The sequence below is a fragment of the Panthera onca genome, chromosome D1 (genome assembly GCF_046562875.1).
Source record: "Panthera onca isolate mPanOnc1 chromosome D1, mPanOnc1 haplotype 2, whole genome shotgun sequence".
In the NCBI taxonomy this organism is placed as follows: domain Eukaryota; kingdom Metazoa; phylum Chordata; class Mammalia; order Carnivora; family Felidae; genus Panthera; species Panthera onca.
The window spans coordinates 88,529,844-88,552,108 of record NC_138348.1 but is presented as its reverse complement, the minus strand read 5'-3'; the positions used below and the strand labels follow the sequence as shown (position 1 = coordinate 88,552,108).

Below are 22,265 nucleotides of genomic sequence, written 5' to 3'. Positions count from 1 at the left end.
CTTCACTCAGACTCACCAAATGGTAACATTTTACCCCATTTACTTTACCATTCTTTCTTTCTCTCTCCTCCCTCTTTTGCTTTTTACCTGAACTACTTGAGAGTCAGTTGCAGACAATGCCACTTTACGACTAAAATCATAAGTGCCTATTTCCTAAAAATGGGACTTTTTCTCATGGTACTACTATCAAAACCAGGAAGATACAATGTAACAGTGCTATTGCCTAATTTACAGACCTTATTCATATTTTGCTAATTGTCTGTCTAGTTAATGTCTTTTATGGTGAAAGAAACAACTTTCTTTCTGGCCCTGGATCCAATCTGGCATTGCACACAGTGCGTTCAGTTGTCATATCCCCCCATCCCCTCTGATCTGGAACAGTCCCCTAGTCTTTCTTAGCCATCCATGACCTTGACATTTTTGAAATGCACAGGCCATTTATTTTTCAGGCTGTTCCTCAATTTGAGTTTGTCTGATGTTTCTTCATGGTTAGATCCAGGATATGTATTTTTAGCAGGCATACCACAAAAGAGATGCTGTACCCTTCCTATACAGGAATTTGAGATATTTTTCTCAACGCGGTTCATTGATTGCACAAATACGCAAGTACATACTATGCCAGGCACTGGGATGGAGCAAGGACGAAGGCAGGCTTATCCCACACATTCGTGAAACATACACAGCCTTGAAAGCCTTTCTGTATTTGTTTTCATTTCTAGGAAGGTGCTTATTATTTGAAATCCAAATTCAAGACACACAAAAGGTATATAGCAGACAATCTCCCTACCTGGAATCCCTTAACCACTCTACAGAAGTAACCTATATTACCAATCTCTGTCTATCCTTCCACAGATATTTTATGCATGTACAAACAAAAATAGAGGGGTGCCTGCCTGGTGGCTCAGTCAGTAAAGCATGCAATTCTTGATCCCTGGGTTGTGAGTTCAAGCCCCACATTGGACACAGGGCTTGCATACAAGCATGCATACATACATACATACATACATACACTCTCTGCTTCTCCCACCACAAATGACAGCATACTATTGATTCTATGCAAAGTAACATCTCTTCTAAGTTATGTTTATTCCACATAATGCCCTACCTTTTATATTGTCCCACATCTATATGTTATTTCCTCATTCTTTAGCACAGCTGCATCACTTCATTATATAAATATATTCTAATTCATTTAATCAATCTCTTTTTGATCAACACTTAGGTTATTTCTTTTTTATTATTTTATTTTTTTTACATATATTTATTTTTGAGAAACAGAGTGAGACAAAACATGAGTGGGGAAGGGGCAGAGAGAGAAGGAGACACAGAATCTGAAGCAGGCTCCAGGCTCTTAGCTGTCAGCACAGAGCCTGATACGGGGCTTGAACCCACAAACTGTGAGATCATGACCTGAGCCGAAGTCGGACGCTCAACCGACTAAGCCACCCAGGCGCCCCAACACTTAGGTTATTTCTAATCTTTTCCTATTACAAGCAATACTGTGATAATAACTTGGACACTGTTTTACATTTGTTCAGATCTTGAATTCCTTTGAAGCCTCTGAGGGAAGATGCTGAATCATTTAGAGAGGCTGTCTGACTCGTAAGTTGTTACTAGTTTTCAAATTCCAACCGTGGCACATGGTGAGTGAGGGCACAGGGGACACACAGGGAAAAGTCCTCTGACCTGTGCAGAGGCAGTAGTCAGTACAAGAACACAGTGGTTAAGAGCTTGGGCTCTGGACCTGGATTTGGGTAGCAATTCTGAAACATAACTGACCTCACACAGAACACAGAAGTTCTCTAAATTCCCCTTCCTTCTCTGTAAAATGGGAATCATAAGGTTATTGAGAGAATGACATGATATAATAAATGTGAAGTGCTTATTAACACAATGCCTGCTACATAACACTCACATATTAGCTTTAAAAAAAAAAAGGTATTCAATCATGTTTCTATCAAATTGTCTGGCTCTCCAATCTCAACTATTAAGTTCTTACAGGCCAAGGAATGTGTGTGCTCATGAGAGGAACTCCAGATCTGCCATGTGCCAGGTACCCAATAATCTGTATGGAGTGTTCAAAGCAATTCCAGTGTGCTAGGGAAAACAGGACACCTGGTCCCAAATGGGTGCTCAAGAAGGGGCTCAGAGAAGAGGGCACCTGAAGGAAGGAGAGGAGCAGAAAAGCAAAACAGGAAGGGACAGGACATTTGCCCCAGACTGAAACATCTTGTTTCTAATCTTACCCAAATAAGGGAGTAGGCATTACACGGCATAAAACACCAGTAAGCTACGCAAGGCAAGGATAAAGGGCAGAAAAAAAGGAAATAACTACTTAGCAGATGTGGAGCAAAACAACACAATAGTTAATCTACACGTAGGAAAGCTTGCCAGTAAAATTTAGCAACGAGGATGTGAAATACTGCTCACAGTCGCATTTCCCAATAATTTTAGAATACCATTAGCAAATAAAGGAACCCAAGAGGGTGAGAACTCTTTAATTCGGAAAGTGTCCGGAATCCAAAGCAGTCCCTAGAATACTCACTTGGTAGTTCTTGTTCTTTAAAATATAGTTGTAAAACTATTCAGCTTCTGTAGCTACGAAACTACTTAAAACACCAGTGTGACATTCCATAATTACTTACTGTTTAATAAATTGCTCAAGAAAACTAAATTCTAAAGGGTGCCTGACTGGCTCAGTCAGTAGAGCATGTGACTCTTGATCTCAGAGTGGTGGGTTCAAGCCCCACGTTGGGTGTAGAGATTACTTAAAAATAAAATCTTTAGGGGTGCCTGGGTGGCTCAGTCAATTAAGCATCCGACTTCGGCTCAGGTCATGATCTCAAGGTTTGTGAGTTTGAGCTCCGCGTCAGGCTCTGTGCTGACAGCTTGGAGCATGGAGCCTGCTTCGGATTCTGTGTCTCCCTCTCTCTCTCTGCCCCTTCCCCGCTCATGCTCTTTCTCTCTCAAAAATAAACATTTAAAAAAATTTTTAATCAAATCTTTAAGAAAAAAGCCACCTAAATTCTAGACATGACTCCACTACTAAGTAACTTTATATCCCCTAGTATCAGTGTCTCCATTGTAAAATGAGAGTGTAAAGTGGTTTCTAAAGTCTAGTCCTGACTTAAGCTTAGAGGGGAGGGGCATCTGGGTGGCTCAGTCAGTTAAGCATCAGACTCTTGGTTTCTGCTCAGGTCATGATCTCACGATTTGTGCATTCAAGCCCCTCATTGGGCTCTATGCTGGCGGCTCGGGCCCTGCCTGGGATTTTCTATCCCTTTCTCTCTGCCCCTTCCATGCTCACACCATCTGTCTCTCTCTCTCTCAAACAAATAAATAAAAACTTAAAAGAAAACAGCTTAGAGGGGAAGCAGCAGAGTGCAGAAGAAAATCCACAGAATCCCAACTGAACATCCTGGCTCCCAGACTGGCTCAACTGTTCACAGGTATATAACCTTGGCCAAATCACTTACTGTCTGCCCTCAATATCATCATATGTAAAATGAAGACAGTAATCACCTCCCAGAGTTATTATAAGGGTTACATGATATATGAAAAACTTCTAGGCACAAGATCTAGCACATAGTAGTGTCCAAATATGTCAACTTTTATATCTTACAGATGAGCTATAAGACTTTCAGAATTTTCAAAACATTTCATGTATTTTCTTAAACCCAGCAATTGATCCAATAACATATGCCCTATATACAAATTTCCTGGATAGTAAGTCTTCTCAGATTTGTTTTCCTTTTTTATTTTTAAAACCTTATTTTTTAATATTTTATTTATTTTTTATTTATTATTTTTTGAGAGAGAGAGCCCATGCAAGTGTGGGAGAGGTGCAGAGGAAGAGAGAGAGAGAGAGAGAGAGGAGAGAGAATCTTAAGCAGGCTCCACTCTCAATGCAGAGCCAATCCCACAACCTGGGGATCAAGACCTGAGCCAAAATCAAGAGTCCAATGCTCAACCAACTGAGCCACCCAGATGTCCCTCCATTTTTATTTATTTTAACTATACAATTCATAGAGTCCTGTTGATCTTTTTTTTTTTAATATTTTATTTTTTTAAGTAGGCTCCTCGCCCAACATGGGACTCGAACTCACGTTCAAGGTCAAGAGTCACACACTCCACTGACTGAGCCAGCTAGGTACCTCCCTTGTTGATCTTGATTTATCTGAGATGGGAAGGAAGAGTCCAGGAACTACTTTAGTGCTGTCCAGCAGCCTGGTGCTGACAGCCTCCTAGCTAGCGATGGACATCCTTCCATTCCTCACCATTGTGCTTCTTCTAAGACCTGAAGGAACTGGTAAACTACACACTACACTTTGTCTAGAAAATTGTCACCCATCTTCCCTGCTTTTACCCATTGTCCAAAATGTATAGATTTCATTTCCAGGAAAATAGGACATGATTGCATCTCTATCCTCTCTCTAAAGACTTTATTCAACAACTATTTATTAAGTACTTAGTATATGCCAGGTACAATTCTGGGTCCTTAAGATCTGGATGGCTCAGTTGTTAGGTGTCCAACTCTTGGTTTCAGCTCAGGTCACAATCTTGTGGTTCATGGGTTCAGCCCCATGTCAGGCTCTGCTCTGATAGCACGGATCTTGCTTGGGATTCTCTGTTTCCCTCTCTGTCTGCCCCTCTCCCACTCATGCATGCTCGCTCTCTCTCTCTCTCTCTCTCTCTCTCTCTCTCTCATAAATAAGTAAATAAATAAACATAGAAAAAAAAGAAACATCAGTGTATCAAAAACAAAAACAAGGACACCTGCGTGGCTCAGTCGGTTAAGCATCAGACTTCAGCTCAGGTCATGATCTTGTGGTTCGTGAGTTCGAGCCCCACGTCAGGCTGTGTGCTGACAGCTCAGAGCCTGGAGCCTGCTTCGGTTTCTGTGTCTCCCTCTCTCTCTGCCCATCCCCGGTTTGTGCTCTGTCTCTATCTCTCAAAAATAAAAATAAACATTAAAATAAGTAAGTAATCCTTGCCTCCTTGAAGCTTCTAGTCTAGTTATCTTTTCTTGAATAATGTTGTATAGTTGAAAGTATGAACTTTATAATCAGACAAACCTGGGTTCTACTCTCCCAAATCTACCAGGTGCTTAGGAGCTCTGACGTTATAAGCCACACACTGATCCCCAGTTTTCTCATCTGAAAATCCAAATGATCTGCCCAGCATGGTTGTTGTTGGAATTAACAATCTATATTTTGTCAAGCCTATAGTGCATTTTTCCCCACATTTTAACACTTCTGAATCCATTTTACAACTGTTGTGTCCTGTGGTCACTATCTTCCAGGTGGCAGTCAGGATGTGGATGCCACTGCCTGCTTGCGTGTGACCTTGCTCACAGCCATTCATTAGCTCTGTCCTCGCTTCACTGAGTCATGATGTTGTCAACACTGGACACCCTGAGTCTAACTGCCATTTTAAATGTCTTCAAAAAGATTACACTATAATTTCGCATTAAAACTGAAAGGCATGGGAACAGCAGCTGAGCATAAATCTGATTAGGGAAGCAAATATTCATCACTGGGAATATAACCTTAACAACCAAGGGCCGATAGGACCTGGGGAGACAGTGATGGCAATGAATATGCACTGTTATTACTGGGATACGGGGAACACTAGCCTGCCACAGATCGAGTGAAAAAACACTGGGATTAAAACTCCCAGAATGGGTACTAGCTGCTTGGAGGGGATTCCTGGAGACAGTATGCCTTCTTTTAAGAAATACTGCATCACCAACACTCTTGATGACACAAAGATACATCAATGACTCTGAGTCAGAAAAGATTCTGAAGAGTCAGACTCTGGAGGTGATAAAATTGGGGGAATACCTTAATCAATTTATTTCACTTACATTTTCCCTTTTATGTGTGCATAAGAGCAATGTGATAAAAATCCACGTTTAAATAAATCTACAAGAGCTCTTTCAGTAAGTATACAATAAAAATTCTAAGCGGCAAAAGCACTTGTATCAGAGTTTAATTGGCAAGGCCTTTTCTTTTGTAACAATACATAAAGCAATTACGTATCTTACCATAGACATCTTAGATTCAATAAAACATGGTAACACTTGGGATAACATAGCATAATGATGAACATTCAAGAAATGGTAGCAATATTTTTTCATGCTTTGTGAACATCAAACACATAAAAAGGTGAGCAAAAACCCTGCTCCTGTAGAATTCACAGTCTGGTGGAGGAGACAGGCGGCCCAATTCCCAGCTCATCCCAGTAATACTTGCATGAAAAGACTGACCACACTGAAGAGTAAGGGGAAGGAAGAAGGAAAGATACATGCCTGCTGTTCCAGCCAGTTTACTAATAAGGTTGGGTCTAAACAGGTCAATGGACCGTGCTACTGTGCCCAGCCTCCCCAAATGCCTGCCCTCCTCCTACTTCCTAGAGTTCCCATCCTGCCATTCACCCCTGAGCCATACCCCCTCATCATCCACCAGCCTAGTTCCCACCACCACTGGGCCTAGAGCGCTAAATGAAGCCACTACTCCAGAACTGCCCAGGACTTAAAGTTGAGAGACTCTCACTTCATCACCTGAATGTAGAGGTGTTAGACAAGGCACAGGTCTGCCTTCAAAGGTAGATGTGTACCTAAGATAAGGGTTGAACTATAAACACAATTTCACTTTAAAATGTTGGTATACAGTGGCGCCTGGGTGGCTCAGTTGGTTGAGCGTCTAACTCTTAATCTCAGCTCGGGTCACGATCTCAGGGTTCGTGGGGTGGAGCCCCGCATCGGGCTGTGTGCTGATGGCGTGGAGTCTACTTGGCATTCTCTCCCTCTCCCTCATTTTCTGCCCCTCCCCCACTTGCACATACACTTTCTCCCTTTCAAAATAAATAAACAAAGAAATACATTTTAAAAAATTTTAATGTTGTTATACATAGTTATTGGGGCACCTGGGTGGTTCAGTGGGTTGAGTGTCCCACTCTTCATTTTGGCTCAGGTCACTATCTCATGGTTCACAGGATCAAGCCCTGCATCAGGCTCTGTGCTGACAGCTCGGATCCTGCTTGGGATTCTTTCTCTCTCTCTGCCCTTCCCCCCACCTCCACCACACATGTGCTCTCTCTTTCTCTCTCTGTCTCTCCCTCTCTCTCTCTCTCTCTCTCTCAAAAATAAACATTTTTTAAACTAGAAAAAAATTAAAAATAAAAAGAAAATGCTGTTACACAGAGAAATTAAATTCCATAGGATTATTGGTACATTATTAAAACTCAGAAACATTAAGAATTCAACAGCGGTTTCTGTATTGGCCTGGCACCTTATATGCCATCATTATTCATACGGAAAGAGCTGTCCCACATTGCAGACAGTGCGCTTACAAATTAACTTTCCTGGCTCATTACAAACTGACTAATTATCATAAACTGCTGGCTCCTTCCCTGAAATCCAACACTAGACACACCATAGAAAGAAGCTAGAGGGAGACTGACAGATTTGCAAAATGCACATAAAAAGTGTGAGGAATAAAATGGAGGAAGCGGGGTCTCAATCCGGAGAAGGAGCTGTGGATGGGCTCATGAGGGGAACAGAAGGGGACCAGTCACCACAGAAGGGGAGGAGGAGGCAGAGTATTTGTGTAGATCTCGCCCTAATATTTCCCTGAGCTCCCACTGCCCACGTTGTACCTATATTATCACTGCCACACAGGAACACAGGAGCCAGCCCGGTGCTGCCAGAGGTGAGGAATCCTCAAGGTAGCGCAAGAAGGCTGGGTGGCAAACAGAGAGGCCACAGGCCAGGCAGGAGACTGGCTAGCTGCCTCCCCTCAGGGTGAGGACAGAAGTGTGCACAGACAAGAGGTTCTTCTGGGGCAAGCAGAATGTGGCTGGGCCCAGAGGCTCGCTGACCTGATACACAAACAACTGCTTATGGTCATTGTTCGATCTTTCACCTTTCTTTGAACGAGTATGAACAGCTACATGGTGACTTCAGCTGACCCTTGTATAAAAAGATCATTCCTCAAGAATGTTCACATAGAGGGGTGCCTGGGTGGCTCAATCAGCTGAGCGTCCAACTTTGGCTCAGGTCATGATCCCCAGTTAGTGAGTTCGAGCCCCACACTGGGCTCGCTGCTGTCAGTGTAGATCCTGCTTTGGATCCTCTGTCCCCCTCCATCTCTGCCCTTTCCACACTCCCTCTCTCTCAAAAATTAACATTAAAAAAAAAAAATAGAATACTCACATAGAAATTAGTCTCCACTTAAAGGAGAGCTGCTTGAGCTTGCTTTAAATTAGTTTCCATAAACACTACAGCAACTGGAATAGGAACTCAGATTTGCTGTATTTCTAGCAGGGCAAGCTTTGGAGTCAGATAGCCTGGCTTAGAATCTTGGATCTGCCACTTAGAGCTTTTGACAATTTGTTTACTCTCTCTGAGCTTCAGATTCTTCAGCCTTAAGGACAAAGAATAAAGTATATTAGGTATTTAATGATAGATAACAATTGTAACTAATGTATGTAATATAAAAACACCTTTACGTCAAGAAACAGAAAGGAAACCCTTCTAAAGCCCTATTTAAGATTAGATTCTACTTGATAAATGAAAAAAGTGAGTTCACTCTATGTATAGAGAAAAAACATGTTCAGTAAGGCACTAAGTTATAAAAAGGGAGCAAGAAGATTATAGGAATCCAATTCTATGACATAGAATAACAGAATTTCAGAACAAGAAGAGAAATTCCAGGCCCTTGGCTCTCAAATACGTTTAAAAGACAGAGCTCGGGAAATCAATGTTCTTGGCTGAGTACCATTAGATATTAATACATTTGTTACAGAATAACAATAGCTAACATTTGTAACATACTTACTATGTGCTAGGCATGTTCTAAGCACCTTAATATGCATTGATTCATTTAATCCTCACAATAATCATGAAGTAGGTATATTATTATCTCCACCTTATGGGTGAAGGACTGAGAAAGAGGTAAAATGCTTTGTCCAGGCAACTGAGCTAGTAAGAGCTAGTGAGAGTAAGTAGGAGAGCTCAATATGAGCTTGAGTGATCCTGCTGCCGAGCTCGTGTGTTTGGCCACTATTCTACACTGTTTCTCATCCTATAAACTAAGAACACTTCACCTGTGTTATGATTCCAGCACAAATAACTCCATTACATAAACTACATAAAAATCACATCTGACCTCACTTTATAATTTTTTCAAAAATGATCAAATAGGAGCATCTAGGAGGCTCACTCAGTTGAGTGTCCAACTCTTGATTTTGGTTCAGGTCATAATCCCAGGGTCATGGGATGGAGCCCCATGTCGGGCTCTGCACTGGGCATGGAGCCTGCTTAAGATGCTCCCTCTCCCCCTCCCTCTCCCCCTCCCCCTCCTCAAAGAAAGAAAGAAAGACCTATCAATTAAGCAGGACTAGGGTTCCAAGTTTTCCCCGATTTTTTTTTCTTTTTGCCACTTTTTTGTGGCCTCCTAGTGCTGGCTAAGACAACTGACAGAAACAGCAACAAAAGGTTAATGAGATTTCATGTGGTAAAAACTCAAAACTAAGAAAATTGTACCCTTTATTTTTATTTAAAAGAAAGAACACCTTGGTACAGCTGTAGAGCACTAGTGTTGGGCCAGAAGGGGCGGGGTGGCGGGGAGTAGTTTGAGAACCACCCATCTGGAGCAACTTCTATTTTGTAGATGACAAACTGAAAAACCAGAGATTAGGTGCATCACTTCAAGTCACACAGCAAATAAAGAGAGCAAAAAGCAGAGCCGGTGACTTGTAGGGCTCTCACCCCTCCACCCCTCCACCCCACTGCCCCCACTGGACTGAATGTGGAAAAGATTTAGAAGATGCTTTAGGCAGAGATTTCTTACGCTGCCTAAAACTGTTTATCTTAGCTTTCCTTTTTTTTTTTTTTTTAAGCTTATTGTCCTTGACTCCCCAGTTAGAGAAACCTTCCCAGTAAAGATGAGTAGAAGACAAAAAGCAACTTAGACATGGATTACACTCCAAACGGTGATAATTTAAATTGATGGACAATGCTTTGTATATTTCCTTTAAAGTTATGTTACGTACTATATTTTGATTCCCTGGATAATAAAAAAGTTCACTTACTAATAATTTAATTGAAATAACATAAATTTAGCTGAAATAAAAATTTAAGGAACCATCTGTTATGTTATGATGTCAGATGTCAGTGATTAAACAAAGCTAGAAAACAAAACTAAATGTATTAAGGAAAATCAGTTACCTCTTTAGAAAATAAGTTTGTCAAAATACTTTTCACCTTTATAATTAAGATTAAATGATTTTTTAAAATCATGGTACTTGAAAAAAATACAGGTTCAAATAGTGTAAGATAAAAGTTGTAAAGACTCCTGTAAAGATACAAGATGATGAAAACAGACTCTGACTGCCTCTGTTCTGACCTTAAACTTTCCAGTTGGGTTCTTTTTTGTAGAGGATGGAAGGCTCTGAGAGCATAACCTTCCCTGATGGGAACCGAACCTGCCCCCTCGAGAAGTAAGGACTGCCCTGGGCCAGCAAGACACAAGACTCAGTGTGACTGACCCCAAGACAATGATTGACCTGACCTTTCCTGCCCACCTGCACGTGCCCACCCAGCTTTGCCCCACATTTTCCTTATATAAACCTGCAACTATTTTTGGCACTTTGGAGACAGTCTTTGAGACACTGGACTATCTTCCCAGTGTTGGCCTCACTGAAATAAATTCCTTTCTTGTTTCCCCACCACTGCTCTCTCTGCCTTTGGATTCTGACAGCTGTGAGCAGCGTGCCCTGTTTGGGACCCCCGGCCAGGTGCTCTTGTGCCCCTGAGCCCTTGCTACAATGAGACTTCTGGATATGGCACCTGTAAACATTTAGAGCTTGGTGGGACAAGCATTGTTTACGTTTAACTTGACCATGAACTACAAAACCCCTCTGCCCGTGAGCTAGGGAACGCCATTCAGTGTGGCAAAGTGGGTCAGGCCCATAAGCTGGAGCCACACTCCTGGGTTCGAATCCTGGCTCCACCCCTCACCAACGGTTGGCCTTGCACAAATTACCTAACCTCTCTGTGGCTCAATGTCATCGTATATAACACAGAAACAAGAACAGGATCTACTTCGTAGAGGTGTAAAGAGGATTAAGGGCACTAATATCTGCAAAGTGCGTAGAACACTAGAATATAGTCAGCACTTTAGGTGTTAAATGAAAGAGGTAATAATTAGGGTCAATTCTGAGCCATAAATTAAAATTGGTAGAGCAAGAAGAAATTAACTGGGGGAAAGAGAGAAGGGAGTAAGTAAGGCAAGAAAAGAAGAAAAGAGAGGAAAGCAACAAGGAAACAGAAGGAGATACGAGTATTCCAGAAGACAGCGATAAGACTGGGAGGAAAGGAGGCAGGAAAACACAGGAATAAACAGAGTCAGGGTGGAGAGAAATCTAAGAAAGGAATAACTAACAAGCAAAATAGACAGGGGGGAGGGGGGATGGGCAGGAGAAGGGAAAGAAAAGCCAAAGACAAAAAGTGAATCTGATTGTTCTGAGCTAACTGGGTAAGAATTAGAAGGGAAAGCCGAACATGAGATTATTCCCATGCTAGAGATTTCCTGAGGTAAAAGATGCCCAGCAGTTACAGTCAGGTTTGGGGGAGGAGACACCTGTTAGGCTCCCACCATTCTCAGACTACTAAGTACAGTGACCTTTTGGGAACAAATGGGACCCTGGTAAAGTGCCGAGAACACTGCTGTTAAAAACGTCCTAGGTGCCATCAACAAATGAAAAGAGAAACACAACGTGGTTTATACATATAATGAAATATTACTCAGCTTTAAAAAGGAAGGAAATTCTGACAGATGCTACAAGGCGGATGAACCTTAAAAACATTATGCCAAGGGGGCACCTGGCTGGCACAGTAGGAGGAGCATGTGACTCTTGATCTAGGTTTGTTCAGGGTCATGAGTTCAAGCCCCATGTTGGGTGTAGAGATGATTTAAATAAAAACTTTAAAAAAAAATTTTTTTTTCTAAGCCATTATGCTAAGTGAAATAAGCCAGGCACAAAAGGACACATATGGTAGGACGCCACTTAGGCAAGGTACCTGGAATAGTCAAATGCATCAGGACAGAAAGTAGAAGAGAGGTTACCAGGTCCTGGGCAGGTTACTGTTTAATGGGTAAAGTATCTGTGTGGGGTGATGAAAAAGTTCTGAAAATGAGTAACGATGATGGTTGTTCAACACCGTGAATGTACTTAACCTCCACTGAATTGTACGCTGAAAAATGGTTAAACGGCAGATTTTATTTTATGTATACTTTACCACAAAAACAAATTAAGATAAAAATACACCATATGGCTGCAGTAGTAACGGTCAACCATCTCCACCATGCTGGACATGGGATTCTACTGGTCCCTTTTACATCAGGACCATGAAGTTACCCATGGTCACTCGGGGCCCCTAATCGATTCTCCCATCCAAGATGAACCCTGCCCTCCAATGGCCTCCGTCCAGCCAGATTGAACCTGCACTCCTGAGGTCACCACTGCAATCACTCCCAGCTCAGGTCAAAGGGGCTGACTTCCAATACACCTGTCTCTGGAATTCCTGACAGCCTATTAGCTGTTCTTTTCTTCTAGCAGGATAGTTGCCATATAAAGCACCCCCTAAGTGTCTGGCACACAGTAGGTGAACAATAAATAGAAGTGACTGCTCTTATTGCCAACGTCCTGTCCAACCTTAGTCTCATTCTTCCCACTTCTTTGGTACAAATACCTCCCTGACAAGAGAGACCTCTGAGACTTTCATTTTAGGGGGAGCAGGGTGGGTGGGTGAGAGGGTACAAAGGAAGCCAAGTTCAGTTCACTTTCTTATTAAAGGCCCAGTCAGTACAGGCCGCCCTGTGGACCTATTTCAACTGCTCCTTTTTTCCCTCACATCCTGGTTTCCTACCCCACAAACTCCCTGACTCTGGTTCTAGATTTATTTCTTGGATCTCAGCCCCCTGTCCTGATTCATCTTGGGTTTTACACCATGTTTTTTAACGCAAAGTTTGGGAAACTCCCTATCCCACCAGCCACGGGAGCATCTACTGTTAACCATAGCCCTCTGGTTCTGGCACTGTGCCCGGGGCATGGCCCGGGGGCGCAGTGTGCACAGGGCCAACCCTGGGGACAGGATATGTGGATAGCTAACGTGTATTGAGTGCCTTCCGTGCCATAGTCACTAGTGTAAGCAATGACCACTTATCAATTTGTGAATCAATTTAATAGCACAACAACCCAATGAAGTTGTTTAAAACCCATACCTTCATCACTCAGAAAACAACAGTACAGAGTCATAAACGAGCGCTCTGAACAGCTGCTAACCACTCCATGACTGAGGTGTAGTATGAAATTCGAAAGCTATAAAATTAGGCCAAGTGAAGTGAAAATAAAGGGCTTCTGTTATGTTCACTCACTTAGAATGGCAAGTAGAGGTTTTACATTTAACTGATTTCTGGGAGAGATCATTTCGGAACTCGGAAGAAAAGAAAAAAGTACTGGACTCCATTCTAAAGGAGGAACAGGAACTGGTAGCGCAAGTAGCGATGGGCAAATCCCAAAATTATACAAATTTCAGCACAAATTCTCCAATCTTCCTGGGAAGAGGAAGTCTAATAAACAAGCTGTCACGTAAGTGTCGCAATTTTAAAAATTCACAACAAATTGGGAACATTGAGAAAAACTAGAAATGAGACGTTTAAAAGAACAATACTAGAACCTCGTCCAGCGAGGTTCCAAGCGCCCCGACAGATGCTGTTGATTTGCTCTTGACCTCAACCCTGGGAAGAGACTAAGGCCACACTGTGTGCCATTTCACAGAGCGAGAAATGACTGCAGGGAGAGGTGGCATAATTTGCCCAGCCGTGGGTCTGGTCAGCCTGAGCCCCCTCTGTTTGCCAGGGCTCAGCCCCACCCTACTGTGCCCCCCTGCCCCAGCTAAAGGGCTACTGCAAACCCATGCTTGAGGGCAGAGTCACAGGACTACAATATTATTTTTAATTCCACAGTGAAGTAAAATAAACACAATGTTAATTAGGGAAAATATGCCTACGGAACTAAGGGTTTCTGAGAAAGTAAATAATCAGGGAAGCCAGTTAGGTGCGAGCAGGGGGAAAAATAATGAGGGAAACTCGGCTTTCATAAAAGTTTTCAACAAACTTAAAATGTAATAACAACAGCCTCTGACTAGGTTCCAAAGGTAAAAAGTGTTTCTAAGTAAGCTGTTATGGATTTGGAATATTTCCGTATCACCAGAGAGGTCTGAGGGTAAAGATAAAAAATTGACAAGTGATAACAGTGGGGTCCTCCAGGTATTTTTACTGACACCATTCACATTTAACATTTATTATAAGTGTTAACAGTGAAGCAAATAATGAAAAGTTCAAGATTGCAGAAAAACTCCGCCAGATAAAATCTTATTTTATTCATTTATCTTTTTTTCAAGTTGGCTCCAGATCCAATATGGGGCTTGAACTCACCGCCCTGAGATCAAGAGTCACAGGTTCTACCAACTGAGCCAGCCAGGTGCCCCTCCAGGTAAAATTTTATGCCATTGGAAAAAAAAACTCCAGAAAAAACTTCCGAAATGGGGTAAATGAGCAATGATGGCAGGCACATTTCAGAATAAGCTGCACTTTTAATATTACAAGGCTGATGTGTTACAGTCTAAAAACCATGGCAGAATATATCCTAAAGAAACTTTCCTAATTCGTTTCTGGCCGTCATCAAGAACAACACTGTGTAACCAGAAGAGAACTGAACTAAGGTTTAAAAGTAATAATAACAATAAAGATTAAAAACACAGGATGACAAAAACAAGCAAGGAATGAAGTGTATCAAGCAGTATGAAGCAGAACTGAAATGGTAACCTTGGCCTTCTTTTCCCCCTCCATTTATCTGTCCCTTTGCCCTTCTACTTCCCATGCAGAAATCTTCCCACCAGGCAATGAGTCCTCCTCCTTCCTCAAAGAAAAGAAAAACCTTGGCTAAGAGTCTTATTGGGGGTCTGAGCCCACAATTCTACATTAAAATCCTTGAGGGTTCAAAAGGAACCACCACTCAGTGTGAGTTCTAAAGAATGCTAAACCTTGATGTTTGCCTTTTCCTTTTTACAAAGAATAGCTAGTTGGCTGGTAAAACCTGAAAGCAATTTCAAAGAGAGTCTGTCAGGAGTCCTCTATTCTCCTCTCACAAGATTTTAGGAGGGAACCTCAAAGCAGCAGAGTGTATCACAGGCCTACAGAAAAGAGCACAAATCATTAGCATCCGACTTGAGGGATGTTCACACAGTAAAGGCGGTGGAACAAGGAACAGGACACCACCACCGCCTGAAAGCCTCATGGTGCCCTCTCCCACAGGCAGCTACCATCTTCCTCCACGATCCATCCATCCCATGGCAGGCTGCAGGAGGACAGGGCACTGAGTCCCAGGGAGCTGACCCCTGGCTGTTCTGCAGTCTATGAAACTAGAAGATTGGGTCTGCTCCTAGCTTTGACCTTCTGGGAGTTGCAGCAGAGACTCTGAGGTGTCACCTAGGGAGGTTTGTCCTTGCTGGGCCCTGAGTTCCAGTTTCTATCACCCCAGCAATGTGAGACTACCAAAATCCATGCTCTTCTGTTCTGTTGCTTTTGTGCTTGTTAGCCCCTTGACCAGCAGAGCTTAGCAGTGAATACCTTCAGAGGAAAACCAGTGCTAGTCTCAGGCTCACCTCTCTGTGTGTTCCTTGCCTCTGAAATGTTGGCCCTCCTGTTATGACTCCCTTCAACTCGGATCTTTATCTCTCCAGTCCCAAGAGACTACCTAAAGCTCTTTGGATTCTCTGCCTCTCAGACTTCTCAGCAAGCCCCTTCCAACCAGCTTCTGAGACTCCTGATACATCCCAAGAACTGAAAAATGGTCCAAGAGGAAAAGCAGGTGCAGAAGGCCTGGGCTCATTTTCATAAACATCCCCTCTGCCCAGGATCTGATCCCTCAAGGCCTGGCTGGCTGCCTCTTTCAGTAGGAAAGTGAGGGCAATCCCAAAGATATGAGACTGTGGAAAACATTTCCTCTTCTATCTGATGACTGTGTTTATCAAAAATGGAAGAGGGGCGCCTGGGTGGCGCAGTCGGTTAAGCGTCCGACTTCAGCCAGGTCACGATCTCGCGGTCCGTGAGTTCGAGCCCCGCATCGGGCTCTGGGCTGATGGCTCAGAGCCTGGAGCCTGTTTCCGATTCTGTGTCTCCCTCTCTCTGCCCCTCCCCCGTTCATGCTCTGTCTGTCTCTCTCTGTCCCAAAAATAAATTAAAAAAAAAAAAAAACGCTGAAAAAAAAAAAAATTAAAAAAAAAAAAAAATGGAAGAACTGGGGTGTCTGGATGGCTCAGTTGGTTAACTGTCTGACTCTTGATTTCAGCTCAGGTCATGATCTCATGGTACATGAGATCAAGCCCCATTCATGGGAGCTGCACTGTCAGCTCTCAGTCTGTTTGGGATTCTCTTTCTCTCCCCCTCTCTCTGCCCCTCCTGCGCTTGCACTGGTGCGCGGGTGCACACAGGCGCTAAATAAACAAACAAACAAACATTGAAAATAAATAAGGGGTGCCTGAGTGGCTCAGTCCATTGAGCATCTGTCCCCAGCTCAGGTCATGATCTCACAGTTCGTGGGTTTGAGCCCCACATTGGACTCTGTGTTGACAGCTCAGAGCCTGAAGTCTGCTTCAGATTCTGTGTCTCCTTCTGCGTCTCTCTGCCCTTTCCCTGTTCATGCCCTCTCTCTCTCTCTCTCTCTCTCTCTCTCACACACACACACACACACACAAATAAACATTAAAACATTTTTTTTAATAAAATAAAATCTTAAAAAAAAAAACCTGAAACGGGGTGCCTAGGTGGCTCAGTTGGTTAAGCATCCGACTCTTGGTTTCGACTCAGGTCATGATCTCACAGTTCATGGGTTTGAGCCCCATGTCGGGCTCTGCACTGACAGCACAGAGCCTGCTTGGGATTCTCTGTCTCTGTCTGTCTGTCTCTCTCTCTCTCTCTCTGCCCTTCCCCTGCTTGCACTCTCTCTCTCTTTCAAAATAAATAAATAAACTTAGGGAAAAAAAAAACTGGAATTATTTGTGGCCACCAGTAAGGAAAGTACTGTAGTATGGCATGTCTGATAGGACCAGGTACAAAGTGCTCTGCTAAGTCAAAGAAACTAGTCACAAAGGACCAAATACTGAATGATTTCACTTGTAGGAAATACGCAGCATGGGCAAATGAATAGAGGTAGGCAGCAGAATGAAGATGGGGAATTAGGACAACATGGATGAGAGCTATGGAATTTCTTTTGGAGGTAATGAAAATATTCCAAAACTGACTGTGGTGACACTTGCAAACCTCTATGAATATACTAAAGCCTCTGAACTGTATGCTTTAAATGAGTGAATTGTATAGTATATGAATGATACCTCAACAAACTCATTTTTAAAAAAGAAAAAGAAAGATGAGCATTTAAATCAGTGAAGACCTTCTAGGAAGCAATTTGGCAATAAACATCAAGAACTTTGACATATGTGTACATACATAATATTTATGTTATTATGTAATTGTTATATATTATATATTACTGTGTGTGTGTGTGTGTGTGTGTGTGTGTGTGTGTGTGTATATATATATATATATATATATATATATATATATATATATTAAAACAGGTTAAGTAAGTTCCAGACTTGAGAGGAATTGAGGGCATGCTCAGGGCGTACTAACTGAGAGAGAAAAGTCTGGAACAGGATGAGCCTGTAAAAGAGTTACAATTCCCAAAGTTCACAAACTGGTTTTATCAGAATCACCTAGGGAGCTAGGCAAAGAAACAAATTCCAGAGCCTTACTCCTGAGAATTTTTTTTAAGTAAGTTCTAAACCCCACATGGGGCTTGAACTCATGACCTTGAGATCAAGGGTCACATACTCTACCAACTGAGCCAGCCCTGCACTCACTTCCCTGAGAATTCAGTGCAGACATAGGCGGGAACCACAGGAATTTTAGTTTTTCAACATCCCCAGGAGGTGTTCCCTTCGGCAGCACACATACGAAAGTTGGAACGACGTTCAGATTAGCAGGGCCCCTACACCAGGATAGCACGCAGACTCGTGGTGTTCCATATTTTTAAAAACTAAATAGGGGCACCTGGATAGCTCAGTCGGTTAAGCATCCGACTTTGGATCTGGTCATGATCTCACGGCTCATGGGTTTGAGCCCCTCGTGGGCTCTGTGCTGATGCCCAGAGCCTGGAGCCTGCTTCGGGTTGTCTGTCTCCCTCTCTTCTCTGCCCCTCCCCTGCTCCTGCACTGTCTCTCTCTCAAAAATAAATCAACATTAAAAAAAAAAAATAAATAAATAAATCAACATTAAAAAAAAAAAAAAAAACTAAATAAGTAAATGTCCCCAAGTGATTCTGATGTCAGCCAAATCTGGCCAACCCTTGGACAAATGAGGAAAGAAAAATCTTTTATCACAGCAGTAACACTTTTTGAAAATCATTCTAGAAGTAATATGAGAGACTGATTATAATTAGGCCAAGACCTGCCTTTAATATGCAAGGAAGGATCAGAGCTCTGAATTCTTACTGGGGCTTAGTGACAGTAATAGACATTCATACACAAACTTTCAGTGCTATAAGTCATCACCTAAAAAAAAACAAAACAAAGTAAAACGCTTTATTACTAAACAAAAACTTAGCAAGAATCCCGACACCTTTCAAAATACATAACTTACCAGCCTCTCTAAAATGTTTGTGGAATTTATGTCAGAATTCTGAAATGGCTGAGGCAATTGTTAATTTAGGTGGTCTTCCTTGCCAACCACCTTGCTCTGATGGGTATTTGATTTTCCAGCTTCCCTTCGCCACTTGCTAACAAGCAAATCTGTTCTGTCTACTTAATGAGTAACATTTGAAAAGAGCTTCCAAAGTAAATATGGATGTATGAGGAACATTTGAAGACTCAACGATGGATACGAATGGCTACAAATGACTCATCAAGTAATATTGAGCACCCATGTTTTTCAACTTCAGATAATAGATTTACATAGCTGCAAGCATTTAACCCCAGCTCCCTTTTCAAACAGTAGCATTGCTTCACCAGACAACTGGCAGGGGTACAAATACTTGCTGTGGCCTTGGCACACCTAGACACAGAAAGCTATCTGGCCCAAATATCTCAAGCTCTTCTGTTGAATTAGCAATTGCAGTAACTAAGTAGGAGACTGCAGATGGGTGTTCTGAAGCTCTAAAAGCCTTTCTTACAGATGGTTCTCCATCGTCACGATGACTCAACCATCACAATCCCAAATTGTTAGGATAAATTACTGGATAATGTAAAGAAGCATAATCTTAAGTACTAAGCTGTTTCTCTCTCTCTTTTTTTTTTTAATGTTTACTTATTTCAGAGAGAGCAAAAGCGAGCAGGGCAGGGGCAGAGCTAAGCTGTCTCTTTAAATTCAAGTGGTTTAAGTTGTTTTAACTTAAAAAAAAGAATTTCCTATTAAAATTGGTTGCAGGAAATTATTCTGGAACACAATTTTCCTTAATTAACATTATGTGTTTAATACAAGAGAAAACAGCGTGACTACCTGTTCAGGCTACTTCAACTCCTGAAATATACACAGCACCATGGCGGGACCATGGCGCTGACCCAGGACAAAAAGCAAATTGATACTAGTTTGAAGTAATTCCCTTTATATCCAATTCACTCCCCCACAACAGGTTAATGTGGGTCTCACCTGCTGTTCCTTTTCAAATTTTCATTCCTCAACCTCAGTCCCTTGTTTGCAAATTTAAAAATAAAACACAGAATGGTCAAAAACAAGCATTTGATTAACAAGACGGATGACAAGGGGAAGCAGTTATTGTCTCCATAAAAACTCTATCTTACTGGCATATGAGTAAGACTTGTAATCAAAATTCAATCTTCTTCAAATTTCAACTTCCTCCATCTTAAACTAACTATAGGAGGCCAGCATGGTCTAGTATTCACAATTGTCTTCTATAAGCCAGGATCTATCTATCTTCCTCCCTCCCTCCCTTCCTTCATGTCTTTCTCTCTTTCTCTTTCTTTTCTTTCTTTCTTTCTTTCTTTCTTTCTTTCTTTCCTCCCTCCCTTCTTTCTTTCTCTCTCTGTCTACCTCTCTCTCTCTTTCTCTCTATCCCTCCCTTCCATCCTTCCTTTCTTCTTCAAGCCAGGACATTTCTTAAAGTACAGAGCAAGGTGAAAATATTGAATGTGAAGACAAGTAAAAAGTTACAATATAGTACAATAGTATTGAGCATATTATAAATGTTAATAACTATTAAAGTTATGATCACCCCAGGTTAAGTATTAGATCATAAAGGTATATCCAGAAAAGTTTTACTTCCAATTAAAAGACATTTTAATATGTTTTCATTATTAAACAATTGATTTGGGAATAAATATCTCTTAACTATAAGCAAGGGTTCTCAGCTGATATGTTTCACAAGAAAATATGTATATTTCAAAAAAAAAAGAAAATGTGTATATTTCAAATTAAAACTGATAGAATTTTAAAACTACATGATTAGCATTTTCTTCCATAAAGAGAAACAAAATAGTGGCATTGCATTCCTGTTTAGAAAGCTCAGCCATATCTACTCTACAAACACTTTCATTCTACAAACCATTTCATTCAGATGTAGACTAAAACATGTTGGATTCATTTGCAAATTCAGTGAAGTAGTTAACGGAAACCACAAAATTAGAATCCCCTAATGGATGCAGTTTTTTATTTTAAAATTCAGCATAATCATAGTCCATCTTAATGAAAATGTATACTGTGGAAATCCAATGTTAGTAAGTAAACACCAAGGGAATAGTAATAATTATAGCTATTACCATTTACTGAGCATCTATCACATGCCAGGCATTGTGAGATGGCCTTCTTAAAAAAAATACTCAAGGGGCACCTGGGTGGCTCAGTCGGTTGAGCGTCCAACTTCAGCTCAGGTCATGATCTCATGGTTCGTGGATTGAGCCCCGCGTCGGGCTCTGTGCTGATAGGTCAAAGCCTGGAGCCTGTTTCAGATTCTGTGTCTCCCTCTCTCTCTGCCCCTCCCCCACTTGCACTCTGTCTCCCTTTGTCTCAAAAATAAATAAACATTAAAAAAAAATAATTAAAAAAAATAAAAAATATTCAATTGGGGCTCCTGGGTGGCTCAATCTGTTAAGCTTCTGACTTTGGCTCAGGTCATGATCTCACTGCTCACAAGTTCAAGCCCTGCATCAGGCTCTCTGCTGTCAGCACAGACCTTGCTTCAGATCCCCTGTTCTCCTCTCTCTCTGCCCTCCCACCCCCCGCCATGCTCAGGCTCTCTCTCTCTCTCTCTCAAAAATAAATAATAAACATTTTAAATAAAATTAAAAATTAAAAAATACTCAATTTCAGGGCACCTGGGTGGCTCTGTCGGTTGGACGACCAACTTGGCTCAGGTCACGATCTCACAGCTCATGAGTTCGAGCCCTGAATCAGGCTCTGTGTTGACAGCTCGGATCCTGGAGCCTGTTTCAGATTCTGTGTCTCCCTCTCTCTCTGCCCCTTCCCCACTCATGCTGTCTCTCTCTCAAAAATAAATAAACATTTTAAAAAATTTAAAAATACTCAATTTGAATCTTCACAACAACCAAAAATTTGTACTTGTCCAAGGTCATAACGCTGGTAAGTGGGATTTGAACCCAGATCCCTTTGACTCCAGAGCTTGATCATTTCCTTCTCTGCTGCACAGCGTCCTCCTAGGCAAAGCTGCCAGAACCCACGCTTGGGTTGGACCTGCTGCTGTTGCCTTGGCCTCCTACCAGATGATGCAATCACTAGGGTAGGCTTGATCTCAAAGGAACCCAAAGAGGTTATAATTTACCAAACCCACAAAGAGGTTTAAATGGGCCAGAGAGTGGAGGTAACTACAAAGCTATAAAAATAATAAAAATTCAAACAACAATTTTTAGAAACATAATATTTATTAAATGCCAATTTTGTGCCCAGCATTATTTTAGGAACTAAACAACAGATTGGATGGAAGATTGTATTAAAATATTCAGCAGAAAGGGAAAATATAAATAACATTAATTCACAGTTGTACCAAAACAAAAGCTACCTGTGTGTACAGAACAGAAAATAGCAGCCCTCAAATACTCAGTGTTAACTGAGTCAGCTCATATCAGGAAAATTACTCCAAATATACTTTCTGGTTATCTCATGTAT

The 22,265-nt window shown here is 41.7% G+C and overlaps 1 protein-coding gene and 1 non-coding gene across 2 annotated transcripts in view; one reads left to right on the top strand and one right to left on the bottom strand.

The window, feature by feature from the left end:
- Window positions 1-22,265, bottom strand: part of PRDM10 (PR/SET domain 10) — a 100,875-nt gene that overhangs the window by 69,037 nt on the left and 9,573 nt on the right. The gene's annotated exons all lie outside the window — the stretch shown is intronic.
- Window positions 18,062-18,163, top strand: LOC132662623 (U6 spliceosomal RNA). The gene has a single exon (XR_009602640.1). It is a non-coding gene; the product is annotated as a U6 spliceosomal RNA (small nuclear RNA).